The 9,089-nt window shown below is 50.0% G+C and overlaps 2 non-coding genes across 2 annotated transcripts; one reads left to right on the top strand and one right to left on the bottom strand.

The window, feature by feature from the left end:
• The first annotated feature begins 5,890 nt into the window (after window positions 1–5,890).
• TRNAV-AAC lies at window positions 5,891–5,963 on the top strand. The gene has a single exon. It is a non-coding gene; the product is annotated as a tRNA-Val (tRNA).
• A 1,394-nt stretch (window positions 5,964–7,357) lies between these two features.
• TRNAV-UAC lies at window positions 7,358–7,429 on the bottom strand. The gene has a single exon. It is a non-coding gene; the product is annotated as a tRNA-Val (tRNA).
• Between the last annotated feature and the right edge of the window lie 1,660 nt (window positions 7,430–9,089).

Consider the following 9,089-nt stretch of genomic DNA (forward strand, 5'->3'; position numbering starts at 1 on the left):
TGTAATTAGGTAAGCTCCGGGGGGAAACGAGCCCTTTTGGCTAACAGGTTCTAGGGGGGCAGTTAGGGGCCGGGGTCCCAGGAGGGGGCAGTCAGGGGACAAGGAGTGGGGGGGTGTTGGGGGTTCTGAAGGGGGCAGGAAGTGGGAGGAAGTGGATGTAATTAGTAATTTGATATGTTGGGTGGTGCCTTTTTTTATGTGTTCGCTTCCCCTCATGTGAGACCCTGGCTACGCCGCTGCCCACGGGAATCCAGTATTCTACAGTATTGCAACTTTTTTGTCTGGAAGGGGCCCCCGAAATTGCTTTGCCCCAGGCCCCCTGAATCCTGTGGGCGGCCCTGGAATAATGTCGAGTTTTTGCTCAGCGGGGAGGAGGGCAGTGGGGAGGGATCCTGGAAGCAGGGGAGTTGGACAGTGTGGGGAGGGGAGCCCAGCAGTGGGGGTGGGGGCAGAGGTCTGGGGGAGGTCAGGGAAGGATCCCAGCGTTGTGGGAAGTGGGCAGCATGGAGAGCCCAGGCCTGGCACGGGCACTGGGAAGAGTGACTCTGTCCTTCTACACTCCCCCCCGGCAGGCTAGGCAGGACTGGGAGAATTACGTGTTTGTTGGTAAATGTCAATGTCTGTGTAAACACAGGACCCAATGGCAAAATATTTCCATTGATAATCATCAAATCTGACAGATGGGCAGAGTAAGAAACATGCTGCTTGAGAACGTGTCCTGTTCTAATCCGATACGGGTCCCTTCCGCCTTGGGCACCACCAGGTGGGTGTTTCATTTCCCTCCCTATTTTCACACAGAGACACAATGTCCTTTGCATGGATCCATGAACAGCAAAACCTCCCTGTGTCTCTTGTCTGACCCAGGGCATTCGATTCCACTGACACCTTCTCTCCTGCAATGGTAACAGTCAAACAGAGGAGACGTGGCCACCTTCAGCCCTGGCAGTGAGATATTCCCTCTCCTCTTTCTTCATGCTGATGTTGTTATGCCATAAAACATGAACCATGGAATAAAAAGCTGAGTTTACTCCAGGGTGAGGAAAGAAAGGAGCCAGCATCTCCCCAAAAAATCTCAGTGCCCCAGAGAAAAGCTGCCCCTGTTATTGGAACTAATGATGTGCTGGAGATATGTTGGGAAAAGGGACTGTCTGAATTGCCAAGGCAGGAAACGAACAATCTACAGCAACATCATTAGCCACAGACACATTCTAGCCATGCTCCAGCCAGTGGGGAAATGGGCAGGAATCCATAACGTCAACTATAAAAATGACACACATCTAGAAATAGCATAATTATAATCAGCCAATCAGAACCTCTCCATAGATACCTTACGCAACAACCTTTCTACAATATTGGCTACAAATAGAACAGTGGTCGCAACGGTGATCTATACGGTTACAGATTATGTCAATAACGTCACAGGAGGTGACACAGCATCAGTGAGACTGATACTGGAATACTGCCTCCAGTTTTGGTGTCCTCATGTGAAAAAGATGTTGTGAAATTGGAGCTGGGGCAGCAAAGAGCCACCAAATGTTCTGAGGGCTGGAGAAAAATGCCTTCTAGTGAGCTATTGAAAGAGCTCAACCTGTTTAGCTTATCAAAAGAAGATTGAAAGGTGACTTCATTGAAGTGTTGAAGTGCCTTAATGGAGAGAAAATATTGGGTATTAAAGGACTCTTTAAAATAGCAGAGAAAGGAATAACAAGACCCAATGGCTGGAAGGTGAAAAGAGACAAATTCATATTACAACTAAGGCACAAATATTCAACAGTCAGGATGATTCACCACAGGAACAAGCTACCAAGGAAAGTGATGGATTCTCCATCTCTTGATGTCATTTCATGAAGACTAGATGCCTTTCTGGAATGTGTTTGCCCCCAAAATAGCTCTTGTGTCCTACAGGAGGCCTGTGATATGCAGGGGGTCAGATTAGATGCTCTAATGGTCTCTTCTGGCCATAAAGTCGACTCATTTCTGAAAAACCGAGTGTAGCACTGGGAGCAGCATCTGATGTTTCCCTGTCTAGCCGGCTTGCTGCCTAGAACGAACGCTTCTTGAGTGGGGTGATCCACAGGGAGTAGCTCAAACCTGCAAAGTGCCTGGCCAGGGGCAGGACATTGGCACAGCAAGGGAGGGGTGTGGCAGTGACATCACAAAGGCCTTTGGCAGGCCCTCAGACTATTGGTCCAAGGTGGTGGGGAGGTGGTGACCTCACAGAGAGATGCTGACATCAGCCAGGCAGGACAGGGGCGAGGGGCCAGGGAAACCTCAGAGACCCCTGTGGCTTTGCTCCAGCAAGTCTCCTTCTCCAGGTCTCTCTTTGAGGACTGAGAGAGTATTCGGGTTCACGGACGTGAGCGCCAGGAGGAACCTCTTTCGAGTTTTCTCCTTCCCTTTGAGTGATTTTACTAGAAAACAGCCGTCCCTGTTTAGAGGGTAAGAGCCTCCTCGAGATGTGAAACCTGTTCAGTCTGATCCATCTGGTGACAGGTCACTTCCCTTCTCTATACCTCAGGCTTCTCCCCATCTGCCCAATGGGAACAGGGACAGTTCTCGAGCTCTGGGCAGTCCTGAGCCTGAGTGAGATAAGGGGCAATAAAGCCCTCTGTGAAGGAGAAAGGGGAGTTTCACGGTGTTTAGCACCAAGGAATTCTAAAGTTTGCTAAAATGTCTAGTCTGCGGAAACAAGAAATGGTCGGGGCCAAACTTTTTAACCATTGCCTTTTCTAGAGCCCATTCAGGGGTGTGAGTCTCTGTCTTTTAGGTACCTGGGGTTCTTTGCCAGCAGGAGAGAAGAGGTTCCTGCCTCCATTTTTGTGGCCTTAACAAACCAGGTGTTGTGCCCCAGTTCTCATCTGAGATCCCTGAAAAAGAACATCTTCCCATCCATGAACAAGACAGGAGCTATCTTTCAAAGGGGAACAAAGAGACCCCTGGGACTTACAGACTAGCTAGCCTCACTTCCATAGCTGGAGAGATACTGCAATACATTCTTAAACAGTTTGTCGGCAGCACCTACAGGAGAATTTGGTTCTTAGGACAAGTGAGCATGGATTTGTCAAGAACAAATCATCCCAAACCCAGCCTCTTTCCTTCTTTGGCAGGGTTCAGGGCCTAGTGGAGGTGGGTAAACAGTAGATGGGATCTAACTTGGGAATACTAAGGCTTTTGACACAGTCCCGCAGGACATTTTCACAAGCAAACGAGGGAAATGCGGTCTAGATTCAATCAGTGTCACGTGGGTGCAGAGCTGGTTGAAAGCCCAGACTCCAAGGGCCCTTCTCCAGGTTTGGCTGCCCAACGGAGAGGGGGCACCTCGTGGGTCCGGCAGGGATCAGTCCGGGGTCGGGTACTATTCAATAGTTTCATGAATGATTTGGAAAATGGAGTGGAGAGCATGCTTCTAAAATGTGCAACTGACACCAAGCACTTTGGAGCTCAGGATTGGAATTCAAAACGCCCTTAACAAATTGGAGACTTGGTCTTCTTGAGCCAAACCCCATGGCTGGGCCCCTCTCTCTAGACTGGGCTGAAGTGAAACCCCAGAGCCAAACACTCCTCCTCCTGGGCAGTGCGCTCCGACCTTGAATGGTCAGATGCTGCTTAGCGCTGTCAGAGCAGCTTTGGCTGGGGGATTCTCCCAGCACTTTCCAATAGCGGGAAGGTACGAAATCCCCATTTGCCTGCTGGGGACGGAGCCCTAGAGGGGGGAGCAACTTGCCCAAAGTCCCACCGGAAAAGGAAAACAACCAGCAGTGGAACCAGTAGGGGTGTCAGGATCCCAGAGGCATTGTCACCCCCACACTAGGGTGGTGTTATGCACCCCCTGTGGCTGGCCGAGTTTCTCCGTCTCTTGGCAATAAGACAGCCTAGAACCCCAACCAGGGTTATTCTATCTGCTACCCAAGATCCATAAACCTGGAAATCCTGGATGCCCCATCATCTCAGGCATTGGCACCCTGACAGCAGGATTGTCTGGCTATGTAGACGCTCCATCATCATTCCACACAAAGATGGACTACAAGCCGTCAGGAACAGTATCCCCGATAATGTCACAGCTGAACTTTGTGACTTTGTCCTCACCCATAACTATTTCACATTTGGGGACAATGTGTACCTTCAAGTCAGCGGCACTGCTATGGGTACTCACATGGCCCCACAGTATGCCAACATTTTTATGGCTGACTTAGAACAACGCTTCCTCAGCTCTCGTCCCCTAATGCCCCTACTCTACTTGTGCTACACTGATGACATCTTCATCATCTGGTCCCATGGAAAAGAAAACCCTTGAGGAATTCCACCATGATTTCAACAATTTCCATCCCACCTACAACCTCTGCCTGGACCAATCCACACAAGAGATCCACTTCCTGGACACTACTGTGCTAATCGATGGTCACATAAACACTACCCTATACCGGAAACATACTGAACGCTATACTTACCTACATGTCTCCAGCTTTCACCCAGACCACATCACACAATCCATTGTCTACAGCCAAGCTCTAAGATACAACCGCATTTGCTCCAACCCTTCAGACAGAGACAAACACCTACAAGATCTCTATCAAGCATTCTTACAACTACAGTACCCACCTGCTGAAGTGAAGAAGCAGATTGACAGAGCCAGAAGAGTACCCAGAAGTCACCTACTACAGGACAGGCCCAACAAAGAAAGTAACAGAACCCCACTAGCCATCACCTTCAGCCCCCAACTAAAACCTCTCCAGTGCATCATCAAGGATCTACAACCCATCCTGAAGGACAATCCCTCACTCTCACAGATCTTGGGAGACAGGTCAGTCCTTGCTTACTGACAGCCCCCCAACCTGAAGCAAATACTTTCCAGCAACCACAGAACAAAAACACTAACCCAGGAACCTATCCTTGCAACAAAGCCCATTGCCAACTCTCTCCCCATATCTGTTCAGGGGACACCATCATAGGACCTAATCACATCAGCCATGCCATCAGGGGCTCATTCACCTGCACATCTACCAATGTGATATGTGCCATCATGTGCCAGCAATGCCTCTCTGCCATGTACATTGGCCAAACCAGAGAGTCTCTACATAAAAGAATAAATGGACACAAATCAGACATCAAGAATTATAACATTCAAACACAGCCAGAGAACACTTCAATATCCCTGGTCACTTGATTACAGACCTAAAAGTCGTAATATTACAACAAAAAACCTTCAACAACAGACTCCCACGAGAGATGCTGAATTGGAATTAATTTGCAAACTGGACACCGTTAAATTAGGCTTGAATAAAGACTGGGAGTGGGTGGGTCATTACACAAAGTAAAACTATTTCCCCATCTTTATTTGTCCCCCTACTGTTACTCACACCTTCTTGCCAACTGTTGGAAATGGGCCATCCTGATTGTCACTACAGGTTTTTTTCTCCTGCTGATAATAGCTCACCTTAACTGCTCACTCTCATTATAGTGTGGATGGCAACACCCATTTTTTCATGTTCTCTGTGTAGATATATATATCTTCCTGCTGTATTTTCCACTGCATGCATCTGATTAAGTGGATTTTAGCCCATGAAAGCTTATGCTCAAATAAGTTTGTTAGTCTCTAAGGTGCCACAAGTACTCATTATTTTTGCAGATAAATTCATGGAGGTGAAGTCCATTAAGGGCTATTAGGCAGCCTGGGTAAGGAATGGTATCCCAAGCCTCTGTTTGTCAGAGGGTGGAGATGGATGGCAGGAGAGAGATCACTTGATCATTACCTGTTAGGTTCAGTCCCTCTGGGGCACCTGGCATTGGCCACTGTTGGCAGACAGGATATGGGGTTGGATGGACCTTTGGTCTGACCCAGTCTGGCCATTCTTCTATTCTTATGAAGGGAGGGGCAGAGCCCTGCAACAGAGTTTCTGTAGTGTAGTGGTTATCACATTTGCCTAACACGCAAAAGGTCCCTGGTTCAAAATCAGGCAGAAACATGAGGGCTTAATTTTTCCCAGCTCCTAGTGGCCTGTCCCTGCTGTTGTAGGAGCAGCAGTGATTTCTATGCTCAATAGGTCTGTTATACTTCCCCCATTCCCATTTTTGTCTCCTCTCCCTCTCTGAATGCCTGTGAAGTGGCTTTCCCCCTCCCCCTCCCTCTCCCGCTCCTGCAATGCTTGTGGGATGAAGGGGCTGGTTGAACAGCTGGAAGATCAGAAGAGCTGCTAGATAGACAAGGTGTCTGGGACTCTCATTAGGCAGCGATCACACACCCAGAGCATGGACACTGCCCAAGGTGAAGTGTGACCCACCAGATGCAGCCAAGTCATCTCTAGTCGCAGGCCATGAGGAGCAGGTCCTTAAAAGGGGAAGGGGCCCTGTGTTCAGGAGTCACTCACAAGCTTGTACCTCCAGTGAATGCCCTTCGCCCGGACCGCCTGGCCAGTGGTTTGCTGCGTTGCAGTTCATTGTGCCTCAGGAAAACTTACCTTCATCGCACTGTCCATCACGGCGCTGTGGGACACTTACCTGGCAGAATCCTGTGCCTGCCTCTTGGCTTCCCAGGGGTGGCTACTTGCAGCCCAGGAGAAGAAGGATGGTTCTGGTGAAAGGACGACAAGCAAAGCACTGGGAGGAAATTTGGGTGTGGGCTCTGCGCTGGGGATGGGGGTGGGGTGCAGGAGGGGTGGTGCAGCTCCCAAAGTGACCGGTACATACAACCCTCTGGCAGCAGCTCCTAGATGAGTGGGGCCAGGGGATCTCCATGTGCTGCTGCCTGCAGGTGCTGCCTCCAGAGCTCCCATTGGCTACAGTTCCTGGCCAATGGGAGCTGCAGAGTCGGTGCTCGGGGCAAGGGCAGCACGTGGAGACACTCCCCCCACCCCAGGGGATGCTGGGACATGCCAGCCACTTCTGGGAGTGGCACGGAGGGACGGAGGTAGAGTGGGCAGGGAGCCACCTTAGTGCTGCTGGCACATCTCTGCACACCCGTTGGGGGAGGGGAGCAGAGGGCCTCCATGTGCTGCCTGGGGTAGGGGCAGAGCACGGAGCTGCCTCCCCTCCCGGGTCTATTCCAGGAGTGGGTGGGTGGGGTCTTTTGGCCTGCAAGGTGCAGCAGGTCGGACTAGATGATCACACTGGTCCCTTCTGACCTTAAAGGCTCTGAGTCTAAAAGGGAGAGGGAAGTAAAGGAATTAAAAAAAAAAAAAACCAAGCATTGTAATACCAGGATGACTCCAACTGCTCATTATATAGTCCCACCCCTTTCTTCCTCCACTGGGTGTTTAATGACCTGTTGGGATTTGGGACACTGATTTTTTCATTCCATTGATAAACTGATACAACATGACTGAAATTAAACCAATTCCCAGTGGAGGAATCATCATATCATTGCATTGGCTGGGAATCGAACCCAGGTCAACTGCGTGTAAGGCAGCTATGCTCACCACTATACCACCAATGCATCTGGGGAAGCTCTCTGATTTTTCACACTTGGTGTCTGGCCACCTTACTTCTCAGCATGAGGCAAATGTCTCTGTGGTCTCTGCCATTCATGGGGGGGAGTTTCCCCACTGATAACAGTTCTTGCTGGGTCGGGGAGGGGAGAGAGAAGAGGCGTTTATTCTGTTTCATTCCTCTCCATTTTCTGTTCCTCCCCGTCCCTTCCAGGGTCCTCCCTTCCATTTCAGACTGTGCAGTGACACCCTCCCCGCACCCAGGACTCTGGAGCCTCTGGAGCAGCGCGATCCCATGAGATCCTCAGTGACCAAGGGTCTTTTCCAACTTCCAGGAGACCCAGTTTGAATCTAAAGGAAGCGCTCCTCCTTCCTGGGGATCCTCTCTCCCTTCCTGGAGATCAAGATCATGAAGCCTCTGCCTTGCCTCCTGGGTCTGAATTAACGTCCCATTTCCCACTATGTGCTCGAAAGAAACAAATGTTTCTAACCCAGGTGAGCGGCGTTAATTCAGCTGGAATCCTTCACCCACATTCCCTAGGAGATACAGACTCTCTGTGACACAGACTGACTGGGGTTCATCTCTGCATGTCCCCAGTGGGGAAGGAAAGACACTGACGGGGAAGGAAGAAGATGGACAGAAGGAGTCAAATGGGGCTAGACCAGAATAGGACATTTTCTGCCTGTTAAAATGTACTAGACTCTAATTGCTTAAAACAAAACAAAAACCCACCAGCTGCTGTTTGAACCATCAGCTTTTCACAGAGCAGCCAAAGTGGTGAAGCACAGACACACATAACCACCTACAGCCCAAGTTTGTCTAAGAAGCACCTATAGTGGCTCATGCAGGGGGAAATACAGCTGTGGGTGTGAGTTCAGGCCTCACCCAGAGCATTGGTTTTCATTAGCCATGGAGTTTCCCCTACTTGCTTTGCCCAATTCACAAGGAAAGTGCCATAGGAGGGTGATGAGAGTAAATTCTAAACTCTGAAATGCGGAGGTTGGCCCAGAGATTGGGATAAGGGGTTTGAAGAGAAAAAGCTCTAAGAGTATAAAACCAGACAGTCTCCAGGGGCAGGTTCGGTACAACGCCTCAACAGGGAGCCATTCGGGGGAGGGGGTTTCACTTCCTCTGTTCAATGTCCTGAGAGGTATTTTAAGGTGAAGATAACGCCATGGCTAACAGGTGACTGGCACATCCTGGGTTAAAGAAAGGAAGGGACCTGGGTTAATAGTCTGAAGATTTGCATTATCGTCACTGTCTGACCCCCCTTCAGTGCGGAGCAGGTTTGTACGTTGCTGTGTGGAACGCACAGACTCCTGGAGAGCAGGGGCAGCTGTTTCCAGGGCAGAGAGCCTGGCCCTTAGGAGACTTTCTTGGGTTGCTGTTTTGAAGTAATTCAATAAAATAACGGTGGAGCTACAATGTCCAGTCCAAAATTTCAGCCCCCCCGGTGCAAAAACGCTATTTTAGGATCTAAACAGGAGGCTCCCAGCGCTAGGACACCTGACCAGAGAGCTCAGTGGGGGCGTAACAGCTGCTGACTCTGAGGGTCCTGGGCTAAATCCACTTGCAGGGGGAAGCGTGTTGATTTAATTGATGGCTAATGAGCACCAGCTACCAGGGGGAAAGCCCTGAGAGCTGCTGCCACTCCAGCTGCTGCCCCA

The sequence above is a fragment of the Mauremys mutica genome, unplaced genomic scaffold (genome assembly GCF_020497125.1).
Source record: "Mauremys mutica isolate MM-2020 ecotype Southern unplaced genomic scaffold, ASM2049712v1 Super-Scaffold_100054, whole genome shotgun sequence".
NCBI lineage: Eukaryota > Metazoa > Chordata > Testudines > Geoemydidae > Mauremys > Mauremys mutica.